The sequence below is a fragment of the Impatiens glandulifera genome, chromosome 8 (genome assembly GCF_907164915.1).
Source record: "Impatiens glandulifera chromosome 8, dImpGla2.1, whole genome shotgun sequence".
Taxonomy (NCBI): domain Eukaryota; kingdom Viridiplantae; phylum Streptophyta; class Magnoliopsida; order Ericales; family Balsaminaceae; genus Impatiens; species Impatiens glandulifera.
In genome coordinates this window covers 77,437-93,152 of record NC_061869.1, presented here as the reverse complement: position 1 = coordinate 93,152, position 15,716 = coordinate 77,437, and the positions used below count along the sequence as shown (strand labels likewise).

At 35.7% G+C, this 15,716-nt stretch overlaps 1 long non-coding RNA gene and 1 pseudogene across 1 annotated transcript; one reads left to right on the top strand and one right to left on the bottom strand.

Moving 5' to 3' along the window:
• The first annotated feature begins 1,054 nt into the window (after positions 1-1,054).
• LOC124911168 lies at positions 1,055-1,797 on the top strand. Its single transcript, XR_007096585.1, has 2 exons — positions 1,055-1,197; positions 1,471-1,797. It is a non-coding gene; the product is annotated as an uncharacterized LOC124911168 (long non-coding RNA).
• A 4,821-nt stretch (positions 1,798-6,618) lies between these two features.
• LOC124911555 lies at positions 6,619-9,545 on the bottom strand (annotated as a pseudogene).
• Between the last annotated feature and the right edge of the window lie 6,171 nt (positions 9,546-15,716).

Sequence of the window (15,716 nt, the reverse complement as noted above, 5' to 3'; positions counted from 1 at the left end):
TTGCAGATCTAGTGGATATAATTGAAACAAAATAATAGGCTTTTCGAGAAATTCAAGTATTTATTAGAGCTTTGACTACAGGCAGGGATTTCTTTCAGTTCTGTGTGAACTTTGACTTAGTTTAGTTCAACCTCCTTTTGCTTTTTTTTTTTTTTTTTTTTTTATGTAAAACTAAGTTTTTTCCCACATCGCTATATTAGAAAGATATTTTTATGTATATAGCTAATGAGTTATCCGTTATAATTGATTGGCTTAATATTGGGCCTGCGACCCAAATGGCGGAATTAATGCAGTTTAGGAAACTGATTCAATTTTTTTTTTGTTTAAAGCCCTACTAGTTGGGTTGTGAATTTTGGTTTTAATAATAGTTCATTATCACTTTTGATTATAGGGTTGTTCATTAATTTTTTTGTTTAAATGCCCGACTAGTTCTTACATTGTCCTTAGTTGGATATTTTGACTTGGGTATGTATCACTAGTACAAAAAGGTTAATATCAACGATAGTTCTTACATTGTCCTTAGTTGGATATTTTGACTTGGGTATGTATATTACATTATAAATATATTATTAGATAATTTGGCTTATGAAGAAAATAAGAATTATTTATGACAATACATGTTATAATTTTATAATAATTTTGATTATCCACTTTTTAAAAGTATAACATTTTATCTTGTGATTTATGGTTGGGTTGTGAATTTTGTTCAATAGCATTGTCACTTTTGAATGGTCATTAATTATTATTGCATTTGGCTTGATATATATTTTTTTTATCATATTTGGCCATTTTGTTCAAAGATCTTCATTAACTAATCAATATTTTAAAATGAAAACTATATTTATCAAAAGAAAGATATTCATCATTTGAAAGTGAAATGAAATTAAACATGTATTGTCTTCCAAATTCAAATTATAGGATGAATTTTAATAAATTTTCATAACTAGGGATGATGAATTGATTACACAAACTCAATTTTCTATGTCAATTTTTTATTTTTGTAATTCTTAACTAACAATAAGCTATTCTCTGAATTGTTTTGGAAATATCTAGAGTTTCACAGGTCACAAAGAAAGTGGAATATATACAGAATGATATTCCAAGACAGCTCGTATACGGAACAATGGTATATGTCCGTCAAACAATTGTATCTGGCGCATCTTCCTTCTTATCTAGAGCAGTTTGCATTGCTATAAGGTATAGTGCTGTTCGTAGACAATTTGGTTCAAAGGATGGTTGGGGCAGAGACACATATGACTAAGGAAAATTCTATGATCTTTCATGTTATATATGAATTCTTATATATATATATTTTTTAAAACTTTTTCTTTAAAAAATAAAATTACACTAAAAGTTACAAATCATTTAAAATATATACATATATATATATATATTATGATTAATAAATAACAGTTTGATCACCTCTTAACAAGAATGTTATTCTAAAAAATTTAAATGTCTTCTCCACAGATGGAATTCGTGGGCATTAGCCAAACAGAGCTGCTTCCATAACATCAGTTTCTGAAACATGGGTGTTCTGTGAACATCCATAGGCGATGTTTGTATCGATGGTTTGATTGAACAAGAGAGGCTCCTGGCTCACCAATCCCATCTACTGCCTTAGCCACTTTAGATTCAGCTGTTGAATATCCACAATGTCTACCAATATCTTCCCAGAATTAGGCTCATAAAACCTCTGCAAGCAATAGATGTATTATTGTCTATTTCCCACTCCCACTTTCTCTAACCAAAGCCACTGTCTAATTAATAATCAACAACATCCATCATTATTATTTATTTCTCAGTATGGACTCATCTCATTACTAGTTAGTTACTTTGGATTCTTTTTTTGTGTTACCTTGCCTGGTTCAATGGTCAAACAAACATCTCTTAGAAGTTGAGTGTCAGGCCTTGTGGATACCTAAAGCAGACATTCCGAAGCTCAATCTTTCCATTCACCTCACCTAGTGTTGTTCTTGATGATTCATAGCTTTGATTTTTGGTCTAGGATGGCAAACACAGATGCTGCTGCAATCTTGGCTCTACTTGTATCAGGACTGAAAGCCAATGATTGGGACACCCCAATTGTAGCCATACTCAGCCCAAAGAATACGTGATGGCCAGAGACAAGGGAGAAAGATATAAATATAAATATATATATATATATATATATATATATATATATATATATATATATCAGAAAGTAGTAGTAAGTATATTAGATCTTAAGAAAATGACTTGTTAATGATCTCTAATAACCTGAGAAGTGTTTAAATAGAAAAATGGTTACATATGATAACCTCATTTAAGGCAACGTAATATCCAAACCAGAACCTCATAGCTTCTGTTCAAACTTAATTACCAAGCCATTAGCTTACAATAAGTATCTTGCATTGTTTCTTTGGGAAAAGAAGAACCTTTTACTAAAATTTCCCAAGAGGTTATTAAATAAGATTTGTCCTCAGTTTTCTTAATCATCCAAACTTTGATACTTTTCCATTCCATTGGAGACCTTTTGACTAACATATCTTTGTTAAGTATTTAACAGATAGTATTAACATTGTGTATGGAATATTGGAATTTGTATCTCTAACTTTGTTAGGTATGAACTACCTTTTAGGTACCTTATACCTCTTTTTGACTTTACGGTACAAGGAGTAACTTCGATGTCTGTTGATGTACACAAGTATGGATTGGCTCCAAAAGGAACAAGTGTGGTCCTATACAAGAACCTTAAAATTCGAAAGGTATACTTTTCTTGAATGTTGTTTTTTCCTTGTATATGTCTTCTTTTCCTTTGGACATTGTCTGGTGTAGTAAAGCACTTGCATAAATTATGGAAAGCAGGAAATGTACTGGTATCAATTGCTAACATATTCTATATTATATGTTGTATTGAGATTACAGCCAAATGTTAAACACTTTGCTCTGTATTCAGCTAATTTTTTTTTATGTGATAAGTATATTCCCACGGGGTAGAGCAGAAGGAAAATGTAATGTATATATTGGATTATAATTAAGCATATAACATGGGCCCGTATCATGGTTTTAATATATATATATATGGCCAGAGACAAGGGAGAGAAATATAAATATATATATATATATATATATCAGAAAGTAGTAGTAAGTATATTAGATCTTAAGAAAATGACTTGTTAATGATCTCTAATAACCTGAGAAGTGTTTAAATAGAAAAATGGTTACATATGATAACCTCATTTAAGGCTAAGCAACGTAATATCCAAACCAGAACCTCATAGTTTCTGTTCAAACTTAATTACCAAGCCATTAGCTTACAATAAGTATCTTGCATTGTTTTTTTTGGGAAAAGAAGAACCTTTTACTAAAATTTCCCAAGAGGTTATTAAATAAGATTTGTCCTCAGTTTTCTTAATCATCCAAACTTTGATACTTTTCCATTCCATTGGAGACCTTTTGACTAACATATCTTTGTTAAGTATTTAACAGATAGTATTAACATTGTGTATGGAATATTGGAATTTGTATCTCTAACTTTGTTAGGTATGAACTACCTTTTAGGTACCCTATACCTCTTTTTGACTTTACGGTACAAGGAGTAACTTCGATGTCTGTTGATGTACACAAGTATGGATTGGCTCCAAAAGGAACAAGTGTGGTCCTATACAAGAACCTTAAAATTCGAAAGGTATACTTTTCTTGAATGTTGTTTTTTCCTTGTATATGTCTTCTTTTCCTTTGGACATTGTCTGGTGTAGTAAAGCACTTGCATAAATTATGGAAAGCAGGAAATGTACTTGTATCAATTGCTAACATATTCTATATTATATGTTGTATTGAGATTACAGCCAAATGTTAAACACTTTGCTCTGTATTCAGCTAATTTTTTTTTATGTGATAAGTATATTCCCACGTCGGTAGAGCAGAAGGAAAATGTAATGTATATATTGGATTATAATTAAGCATATAACATGGGCCCCGTATCATGGGCTTGTGAATTGGTTGTGTTGTATCGGTTTTGTGTATTGGGTGGGTTTTAATGTTGAGTATAATGTATTCCACCTAAAAGGGTGGGTGGTAATTCGGGTTTAAATAAAAATTAGTCTCTTAATCACGGGTTATATCTAGTAAAATCAAATTAACCCTAATATTAAGTATTTTTACTTCGATAATACATAGAGAGGACCCCGCTCAAAATGCTTATCATCTCTTTCTCTCACTACTACTTTTTTTCAAATAAAAAAAAAAGTAGAAAACTAACTGACCTAGTTTTCCTTTTTACTGTTCTTTCATATATTGGTGGTTGAAGGAATCTAAAATCCATCATCAATATTATTACATATTTAGGTTTTTATATCATTATGCGCTTCATCATTTCACAATTTCTACACCCTTTATTCATATATTATTTGATCATATCAAAGTTTCAATCTTTAATCAAACACAGACACAAGGAATAATTAACAAATGGGTCACTTTCATTATTTCATATCTTATCATATACATACATTAATTATACTCTCTAACCCATAAACAAAACAATACAAATTACAAACATTACATTAAAATTACCCACCTGGGACCCATAACGCTCCATCAATCCGATTCAATCGTTTTAGCACATCATTCTCGACACCATTAATTGTTGTTTTTGGCACAATTAGAATCCCACATCGGAAGATAATGGGAGTGAATCTTAGTATATAAAAGAAACTATATTCACAATTAGTATAAATCCCACATCGGAAGATGATGGGAGTTGGGGAAGTTTCTTAGTGTATAAAAGAAACTCTCTCCTCTTTGGTTTATTGCACCCAAATTTGTATCTCTTCTTCCTTATTAATTGATAGCCTTAGTGCTCGGAGACGTAGGCAATATTTTGGTCGAACTCCGTTATCAAATTCTGTTAGTGTTCTTTCAGTTTATTGCACCCAAATTTGTATCTCTTCTTCCTTATTAATTGATAGCCTTAGTGCTCGGAGACGTAGGCAATATTTTGGCCGAACTCCGTTATCAAATTCTGTTAGTGTTCTTTCAGTTTGTTTTTCCTTTTTTTATGGTTCTGTCAGGGTTTTTCCCCAACAAGTGGTATCAGAGCCGAAGGTTTGTCCTTGGCATGGTGAGTCTTCAAAAGGGGCGTCAACTCCTTCGTCATCCTGGACGAGGACACCGATGTCGAATTTGAAGTTTGCGGTGGAGATCTTTGATGGAACTGGGCATTTCGGCATGTGGCAATGTGAGGTTTTAGATTGTCTTTTTCAGCAGGGTCTAGATGTTGCTATTGAGGTCGGAAAGCCAGATGATATAGAAGAAAAAGAGTGGAGTATCATGAATCGGTTGGCGTGCGGAACAATTCGGTCGTGCCTGTCCAGAGAGCAGAAATATGCTGTGAAGAATGAAACTTCTGCACAGAAACTGTGGCAAGCATTGGAGGACAAGTTTCTGAAGAAGAGTGGTCAGAATAAGCTCCCTTATGAAGAAGCGACTGTTCCGGTTTGAATACCAATCAGGTACTACGATGAATGAGCATATAACTAAGTTTAATCAGTTAGTAGCGGATTTGTTAAACCTTGACGTTAGGTTTGAGGATGAAGATTTGGCTTTGATGTTGATATCGTCCCTTCCTGATGAATTTGAACACTTAGAAACAACGTTACTTCATGGGAAGGGAAATGTTTCTCTTGATGCTGTAAGTTCTGCTTTGTATAGTCATGAATTGAGAAAGCAGGATAAAGGGAAAAGCAAAGTAGGTACAGCAGATGAAGCATTGATGGTCAGGGGCCATCAGCAGAGCAAATCAAAAGGGAAAGGAAGAAGATCTGAAAGTAGAGTTGCCAAAGATGAATGTGCTTTCTGTCGTGAGAAAGGACATTGGAAGATTAACTGCCCAAAGTTGAAGAAGAAAGAGAAAGATTCTGAAGATGCAAATGTTGCAGAAAACAAATGTGATGCAGATTCAGAATACTCTTTATTGATGTCACACACAACATCACATCCTGATGCGTGGATATTGGTTTTCTTTGCATCCAAACACCAGAGGCGATATTATCAAACACAAGATGACATCTCTTCTGATAATGGTTCAATCGGCTGATGGTTCAATCGATATTATCCTGATGCGTGGATCATATCAAAGTTTCAATCTTTAATCAAACACAGACACAAGGAATAATTAACAAATGGGTCACTTTCATTATTTCATATCTTATCATATACATACATTAATTATACTCTCTAACCCATAAACAAAACAATACAAATTACAAACATTACATTAAAATTACCCACATGGGACCCCATAACGCTCCATCAATCCGATTCAATCGTTTTAGCACATCATTCTCGACACCATTAATGACATCAAATTTCTATTGAAAAAAAGGATAAAACACATAAGATAAGAAAATCTCATTTCATTAAAATGAGCAAATGGAAGTTAAATGGATAAGGATAGAACCTATGATTTATTGAATGAAAGAATCTAAGCTAGCTGTTTGTTAACAGATCTGATCATCTAACCTTCCATTAACATGATGATCATCATCATCCTATTCGTGCATGGTTTAAATCTCCTGAAAAAAACAAAACCAACCCATGTTTCAGATTTGAATTCAACTTCTTTAATATGAGTAAAAATCAAGAACAAAGAACCATTTTTGTTGTTTTGTTTTTGTGGTCAATTACAACATGATCCAATAAGGAACAAAGAACCTTAACAAACAAACAAAAAAACATGTGTATCAACAAAAAAACATCATGATGATCATCACCATTGGTCAATGAAAAGAGTTCGATTTCATTCTCCTCTTCATCTTTCGTGTTGTCGAGTTTCAAATGAGCAGCAATAAATATCTTCTTTTGCGCCTTATCCATAGCCGAGGTCAAATGAATCCATCTCAACAATGACAAATTACACTTAAATCCGCAAGAAGTCGAATGAAGAAATGTAATCCTAACCGCGACTTTCCCTAACGATGTAAACTGAGTTAAATGAGTTTCCCAAACAAGTCTACTACTCTACGGATTCACAATCTTCATCTTCCCCGTATTTGAATCCCTCACTTTCATCTGCACAGCTTGAGCATAAACAGGATGAAGTCCTTCACTTCTCCATTTCATAAGCTCCATTAAAACTATATGAGCTTCCTCTCTCGAAACAAGCCTAGTTATGATCTTATCGACGTCTTTCTCTTGTTCTGATGTCAAGCAGTTGAAAGGAGGCATGTATTTCCCACTCGAATCACGAATTAAGTAAAGTGGATCGAGTATGAACGTTGCAGCCCAAGCCGGATGATAACTCTTCTTGAATCGTCGTTCAATTATCTTCTCGATCAATGTTTGTTTCAACAATGTTGAATTTCAAACACCAATCCTTAACTTTCCTTCTCAATTCATCTCAAAGAGGAAGACATTGTCCCACCAAAGGCTTATCTCTTTCGATTTCACGAGCCATTCCCTTTATCAAGTTGAACAGCGAATGAACAGCTTCTAATTCATTCCAAAAACGAGGATCCCTCATCATATCTTCAATCTCCTTACTCGACGAATCATCAATAGATACAATCTTAAACGATTCGTCGATCAAAACAAGCTGCAGAGCTCGTGCAGAGCTCAAGATATCTTCGATTAAGGTCTCGATTGGACCGAAATTCGTTCTTTGGCTATGTTTCGACGGAATTCTCAATAACCTTGCTTGATTGTATTCCTATAACTGATACTTATGAACTGCATGTCTAATCTGAGTCTTGTTGTTTACAAACTTGGCTAGTTTTAAACAATTATCGATCAAATTGTTTAGTAATGGGAATCTTTAATGAAATCTTTAATCAAACTAATAAATTCTTGAAACTGACCTGAAAGATTAATCAACCAGTGATGTTGATTCTCTAAATTCTTCAATGCTTTTGATTTAAACCTGTCGGAGACAATCCCCACACATTGTTGAACCGAATTCCCACAGACACCTCTAATCGTTTCCCATAATACTTCATCTGCATATTTTGAAGGAATCGAACCAGTTGTGAAAACAGCTCGACGAAACACACTTGTTCCATTCGAGAGATTAACAAATAAATTTATGAAATTCTCTTCTCCTTGATGTTTTTGATTTCCACCCATTTGATGAAATTTGGAAAAACAAGGCGTCCCGAATCTTAACTTCTGATTCAGCTTTTGTTTCTTCATACTTTATTAAATTCTCTTCTCCTTCGAATCTTTTTGTGGACTGCTTTTGCTGATAAATCATCGGCTAATGGTTCAATCGGTTGTAATAAGATGAATGAAGAGAATACCTCTCAGATGCAGAAGGTAATAAACTTGAGGAGAACATTTTTACCACATCGCTATATTCGTAAGATAATATTCTGTTTATATTTGATCAGTATTCATTTACAAGCGTAGGCCTTAGTATCTTGGACCTGGGCCTGTAATTTGGGTATGGGCGAAATTATGCTGAAATAAAATGGTCCAAAATGGGTTCGCCCGAAGGGTGGGTGGGTAGGTAATTCGGGTTTCGGGTTTCGTAATGGGAAATCTTTAATGAAATCTTTAATCAAACTGATAAATACTTGAAACTGACCTGAAAGATTAACCAACCAGTGACGTTGATTCTCTAAATTCTTCAATGCTTTTGATTTAAACCTGTCGGAGACAATCCCCACACATTGTTGAACCGAATTCCCACAGACACCTCTAATCGTTTCCCATAATACTTCCTCTGCATATTTCGAAGGAATCGAACCAGTTGTGAAAACAGCTCGACGAAACACACTTGTTCCATTCGAGAGATTAACAGATAAATTTATGAAATTCTCTTCTCCTTGATGTTTTTGATTTCCACCCATTTAATGAAATTTGGAAAAACATGGCGTCCCGAATCTTAGCTTCTGATTCAGCTTTTGTTTCTTCATACTTTATTAAATTCTCTTCTCCTTCGAATCTTTTGTGGACTACTTTTGCTGATAAATCATCGGCTGATGGTTCAATCGGTTGTAATAAGATGAATGAAGAGAATACCTCTCAGATGCAGAAGGTAATAAACTTGAGGAGAACATTTTTACCACATCGCTATATTCGTAAGATAATATTCTGTTTATATTTGATCAGTATTCATTTACAAGCGTAGGCCTTAGTATCTTGGACCTGGGCCTATAATTTGGGTATTGGGCGAAATTATGCTGAAATAAAATGGTCCAAAACGGGTTCGCCCGAAGGGTGGGTGGGGGGTGGTAATTTGGGTTTCGTAATGGGAAATCTTTAATGAAATCGTTTATCAAACTGATAAATGCTTGAAACTGACCTGAAAGATTAACCAACCAGTGATGTTGATTCTCTAAATTCTTCAATGCTTTTGATTTAAACCTGTCGGAGACAATCCCCACACGTTGTTGAAGCGAATTCCCACAGACACCTCTAATCGTTTCCCATAATACTTCCTCTGCATATTTCGAAGGAATCGAACCAGTTGTGAAAACAGCTCGACGAAACACACTTGTTCCATTCGAGAGATTAACAGATAAATTTATGAAATTCTCTTCTCCTTGATGTTTTTGATTTCCACCCATTTGATGAAATTTGGAAAAACATGACGTCCCGAATCTTAGCTTCTGATTCAGCTTTTGTTTCTTCATACTTTATTAAATTCTCTTCTCCTTCGAATCTTTTGTGGACTTCTTTTGCTGATAAATCATCGGCTGATGGTTCAATCGGTTGTAATAAGATGAATGAAGAGAATACCTCTCAGATGCAGAAGGTAATAAACTTGAGGAGAACATTTTACCACATCGCTATATTCGTAAGATAATATTCTGTTTATATTTGATCAGTATTCATTTACAAGCGTAGGCCTTAGTATCTTGGACCTGGGCCTGTAATTTGGGTATTGGGCGAAATTATGCTGAAATAATATGGTCCAAAACGGGTTCGCCCGAAGGGTGGGTGGGTGGGTGGTAATTCGGGTTTCGGGTTTCGTAATGGGAAATCTTTAATGAAATCTTTAATCAAACTGATAAATGCTTGAAACTGACCTGAAAGATTAACCAACTAGTGATGTTGATTCACTAAATTCTTCAATGCTTTTGATTTAAACTTGTCGGAGACAATCCCCACACATTGTTGAACCGAATTCCCACAGACACCTCTAATCGTTTCCCATAATACTTCCTCTGCATATTTCGAAGGAATCGAACCAGTTGTGAAAACAGCTCGACGAAACACACGTGTTCCATTCGAGAGATTAACAGATAAATTTATGAAATTCTCTTCTCCTTAATGTTTTTGATTTCCACCCATTTGATGAAATTTGGAAAAACATGGCGCCCCGAATCTTAGCTTCTGATTCAACTTTTGTTTCTTCATACTTTATTAAATTCTCTTCTCATTCGAATCTTTTGTGGACTGTGTTAGGATTTGTATCTCCCAAATCCTACCAGCTTGAAAACAATCTGAAAAAACACAAGAACACACAGATTTATAGTGGTTCACTCAAATTGAGCTACATCCACTTCAGCCACCACCAGATTTACTATGAAGAAGAAGGAATACAGAGTTTTTGCCTCACCCTTTATCTCTCTAGAATTCTGTCTAACCAATGTAAACCTTAATAATCACATATTTATATGGTAAACATTCAGGTAATAAACCTAAATATTTTTGGACAGGCCCAAGCCCAAAACCAAAAAAAGAAAACTCAATAAACTCTAATTAACAATGTAGAGTTTATTATAAGTGTAGGCTCCATAACTCAACAATCTCCCACTTGGAGACTAACTTCATCATCTCTCGATCGGTAGTGGCTTTCCATTCGGTGTCTTAACGAAGAAGACCAACTGAAGTTGCACACAACTTCAGTTTCTCATTTGTCACAGCTTTCGTCAACATATCAGCTGGATTCTCACTCCCGGGAATCTTCTCAAGAGCTAATACTCCATCTTCTAAAGCTGACCGGATGAAATGATAACGAACCTGTATATGCTTCGTCCTACCATGATAAATAGGATTCTTTGCCAAATGAATGGCACTCTGACTGTCGCATCGCAACACACTTCCCTCGTAGTCTTGACCCAATTCTCGCAAAAAGGGTTGTAACCACATCATCTCCTTAGTAGCTTCTGTCACAGCAACATACTCTGCCTCACAACTAGAAAGAGCAACAATCTTCTGCAATTTTGAAACCCAACTGATTGCAGTACCTCCCAGAGTATAAATGTACCCTGTTGTTCTCTTCCTACTATCAACATCACCACCATTGTCAGCATCAACATATCCTTCTAAACCCATATTAGACTTTCGAAAACACAAAGCGAGACCCGTACTTCCTCTTAAGTATCGTAGTATCCACTTTACTGCTTCCCAATGTTGTCTACCCGGGTTGCTCATGAATCTGCTAACAACTCCCACTACATGTGCTATGTCTGGTCTTGTGCAAACCATCGCATACATAATACAACCAATGGCAGAGGCATATGGAACAGTGGCCATGTAATTTTTCTCCTCCTTTGTTGAAGGCGACTGATCTTTAGATAGTCTGAAGTGACTAGCTAAGGGGGTAGTAACTGGTTTTGCATTATACAAGTTGAACCTGCTAAGAACTTTCTTCACATATTCTTCTTGTGAAAGCTTGAGAACTTCTTCATCCCTGAAAATTCTCATCCCAAGGATTTGTTTAGCAGCACCCAAATCCTTCATTGCAAACTTTTCAGACAACTCTTTCTTAAGCTTGTTAATCTCATACAAGCTTGCTCCAGCAATCAACATGTCATCAACGTAGAGAAGAAGAAGAATGTACGATTTATCAAACATTTTGATATAGTAGCAATGATCAGCTTCACACCTCAAAAAATTGTTACTTTTCATGAAGCTATCAAACTTCTTGTACCATTGCCTTGGAGCCTGTTTCAAACCATACAGACTCTTCTGAAGCTTGCACACAAGCTCATCTTTTCCTTTGATTTCAAATCCTTCTGGTTGTCGCATGTAAATCTCTTCATCTAAATCACCATGAATAAAAGCAGTTTTGACATCCATTTGTTGAAGATGAGGTCTTCTTTCACAACCAAACTCAAAATAGTTCTGATTGTCATCAATTTAACTACTGGAGAGAAGATCTCATTGTAGTCAATACCTTCTTTCTGTTGAAATCCTTTCACAACCAATCTTGCCTTGTACCTCATCGTTTTATCATGTTCTTCTTTAATCCTGAAGATCCATTTGTTGTGAAGTGCTTTCTTTCCATTTGGTAGCTCAGTGAGCTCCCAAGTCTGATTCAACATCAAAGAGTCCATCTCATCTTTCATCGCAGACTCCCACTTAACCGATTCATCAGATTGTATTGCTTCCTCATAGCATTCAGGTTCACCTCTATCTGTCAACAAGATATAGTTTAGAGATGGAGACCACCTCTCAACTGGTTTTCGATTTCTTGATGATCTTCTCAACTGTATAACCGGTGTTTGCTGATTTACCTCTGGGGCCACGTTCTCAACGATTTCATCTTCAACAACACATTGTTCTTCTTCGACAACCGGTATATATTCAACTGAAAATTCTCTCAAATCGACTGTACCAGTCTCTTCCAACTTGGAATCACCACCTGATGTCTTCCCAACACAATCTTTGTAGAGAATCTGTTCATTGAAGATAACATTTCTGCTACGAATGATCTTCCGATTTTGATTATCCCAAAAACGATAACCAAACTCGATATCACCATAACCAATGAAAAAACATTTATTAGACTTTGAATCAAGCTTGCTCCTATCACATTCATTAATATGAACATATGATAAACATCCAAACACTTTCAAATGAGAAAGGTTTACCCTTTTATTGCTCCAAGCTTCTTCAGGAATTCTGAATTCAAGAGGAACAGAGGGTCCCCTGTTTATCAAATAGGCAGCAGTATTAATAGCTTCTGCCCAGAAGGTTTTAGGCAGCCCTGCATGCAATCTCATGCTTCTAGCACGCTCGTTCAATGTTCGGTTCATTCTTTCAGCTACTCCATTCTCTTGAGGCGTTCGGGGAACAGTCTTCACCATATTGATCCCATTTTCAGCACAATACTCTTTGAAATCTAAATTGATATATTCACCTCCGTTGTCGGATCTCAAGCACTTAACTTTCTGATTTGTTTCATTTTCAACCAAAGCCTTCCACTTCTTGAAAATAGCAAATACTTCAGATTTGTGCTTCATAAAGTAAACACATACTTTTCTTGTTGAATCATCTATAAAAGTCACATAGTAGTATGATCCGCCAATAGAAGAAACAGGTGCAGGTCCCCACACATCAGTGTGTACCAACTCTAGTCTTTCTTTCTTGAGCTTCTTCCCAGTTTTTAAGAAACTCACCCGTTTTTGTTTTCCAAGAATGCAGTTTTCACATAATTGATGTTCAACAGACTTCAGTTCTGAAATCTGTCCATTCTTCAAAAGAATTTTCATCCCTTTTTCGCTCATATGGCCCAACCTGCAATGCCATAGCTCACTGTTCTTCGAGTCATCAATTACAGCAGCAACTGTTTCTCTGCAAGTTGAAGTCGTGTATAACGTTCCAGTTTTGTGACCTCGAGCAACAACAATTGCTCCTTTAGTCACATTCCATGCACCATTTCCACAACTGAAATTGTGACCTTCTTCATCAAGTTGTGTAACAGAGATCAAATTGCGCATTAAACCTGGAATGTGTCTCACCTTATTAATCTTCCAAACAGAACCATTTGCCATCTTCAATTTGATGTCACCAATGCCAACAATATCCAGTGGCTCACCATCTGCGAGATAAACTTTCCCACAGTTTCCAGCCACATAATTCTCCATTAATTCTTTGTGAGCAGTGGTGTGGAAAGACGCTCCTGAGTCCAAAACCCATGAATCTATCGGGCTATCAACAGACAGAAGTAACGCATCAGTGACAGATTCTGTAACAACGTTGACTGCATCATTTTTATCATCACCGTTTTTCTTCGGTGCTTTGCAGTTCCTCTTCAGATGACCCTATTTACCACAATTCCAGCACTCAAATGTCCTCCCAGATTTGGACTGACTCCTCATGCTCCTTGACATAGATCTGCTCTTACTTCGGTTGAAATTTCTATCATTATCTCTGCCCCTGTTTTCCACATTCAGAGCAGAACCTTTGAACGTTTCACCAGAATCAATTTTACGAACCTCTTCAGCAAGAATACGATCTCTAACTTCAACAAATTTCAGTTTAGCATTTCCAACTGAAATACTAATTGCTGCCCTCATAGGTTCACAACTATTTGGTAGAGATGCTAACAAAATCAGGGCACTAACTTCATCCCCAAAATCAATCTCAACAGATAGCAATTGATTCACAATTGTATTGAATTCAATCAAATGAGTAGTGACAGAAGTACCATCAACCATTCTTAAGTAAAAGAGTCTTTTCATTAAGTGTACCTTGTTGTTAGCAGATGGTTTCTCATACATATCAGAAAGAGCTTTCATCAGACCCATGGTGGTCTTCTCCTTTGCTACATTGTGAGCAACTGTCTTGGCTAGCGTCAATCGGACAACTCCCAAAACCTGTCTATCAAGGAGTTTCCATTCAGCTTCATCCATCTTCTCTAGTTTCTCACTTAAAGGAACATGAAGCTTCTTTCCATAAAGATAATCTTCAATCTGCATTCTCCAGAAGGCATAATCTGTCCCATCAAATCTTCCAATTCCATGTCCTATACTGTTCTCACTTGCCATTGTTTCCAATGCTCAGATCTAGCATAGCTGCTCTGATACCAGTTGTTAGGATTTGTATCTCCCAAATCCTACCAGCTTGAAAACAATCTGTAAAAACACAAGAAAGAAGAACACAAGAACACACAGATTTATAGTGGTTCACTCAAATTGAGCTACGTCCACTTCAGCCACCACCAGATTTACTATGAAGAAGAAGAAGGAATACAGAGTTTTTGCCTCACCCTTTATCTCTCTAGAATTCTGTCTAACCAATGTAAACCCTTAATAATCACATATTTATAGGGTAAACATTCAGGTAATAAACCTAAATAACATTCAGGTAATTTGGGTTTCGGGTTTCGTAATGGGAAATCTTTAATGAAATCTTTAATCAAACTGATAAATGCTTGAAACTGACCTGGAAGATTAACCAACCAGTGATGTTGATTCTCTAAATTCTTCAATGTTTTTGATTTAAACCTGTCGGAGACAATCCCCCCACATTGTTGAACCGAGTTCCCACAGACACCTCTAATCGTTTCCCATAATACTTCCTCTGCATATTTCGAAGGAATCGAACCAGTTGTGAAAACAGCTCGACGAAACACACTTGTTCCATTCGAGAGATTAACAGATAAATTTATGAAATTCTCTTCTCCTTGATGTTTTTTATGTCCACCCATTTGATGAAATTTGGAAAAACATGACGTCCCGAATTTTAGCTTCTAATTCAGCTTTTGTTTCTTCATACTTTATTAAATTCTCTTCTCCTTCGAATCTTTTGTGGACTGCTTTTGTTGATAAATCATCGGCTGATGGTTCAATCGGTTGTAATAAGATGAATGAAGAGAATACCTCTCAGATGCAGAAGGTAATAAACTTGAGGAGAACATTTTTACCACATCGCTATATTCGTAAGATAATATTATGTTTATATTTGATCAGTATTCATTTACAAGCGTAGGCCTTAGTATCTTGGACCCGGGCCTGTAATTTGGGTATTGGGCGAATTTATGGTGAAATAAAATGGTCCAAAAC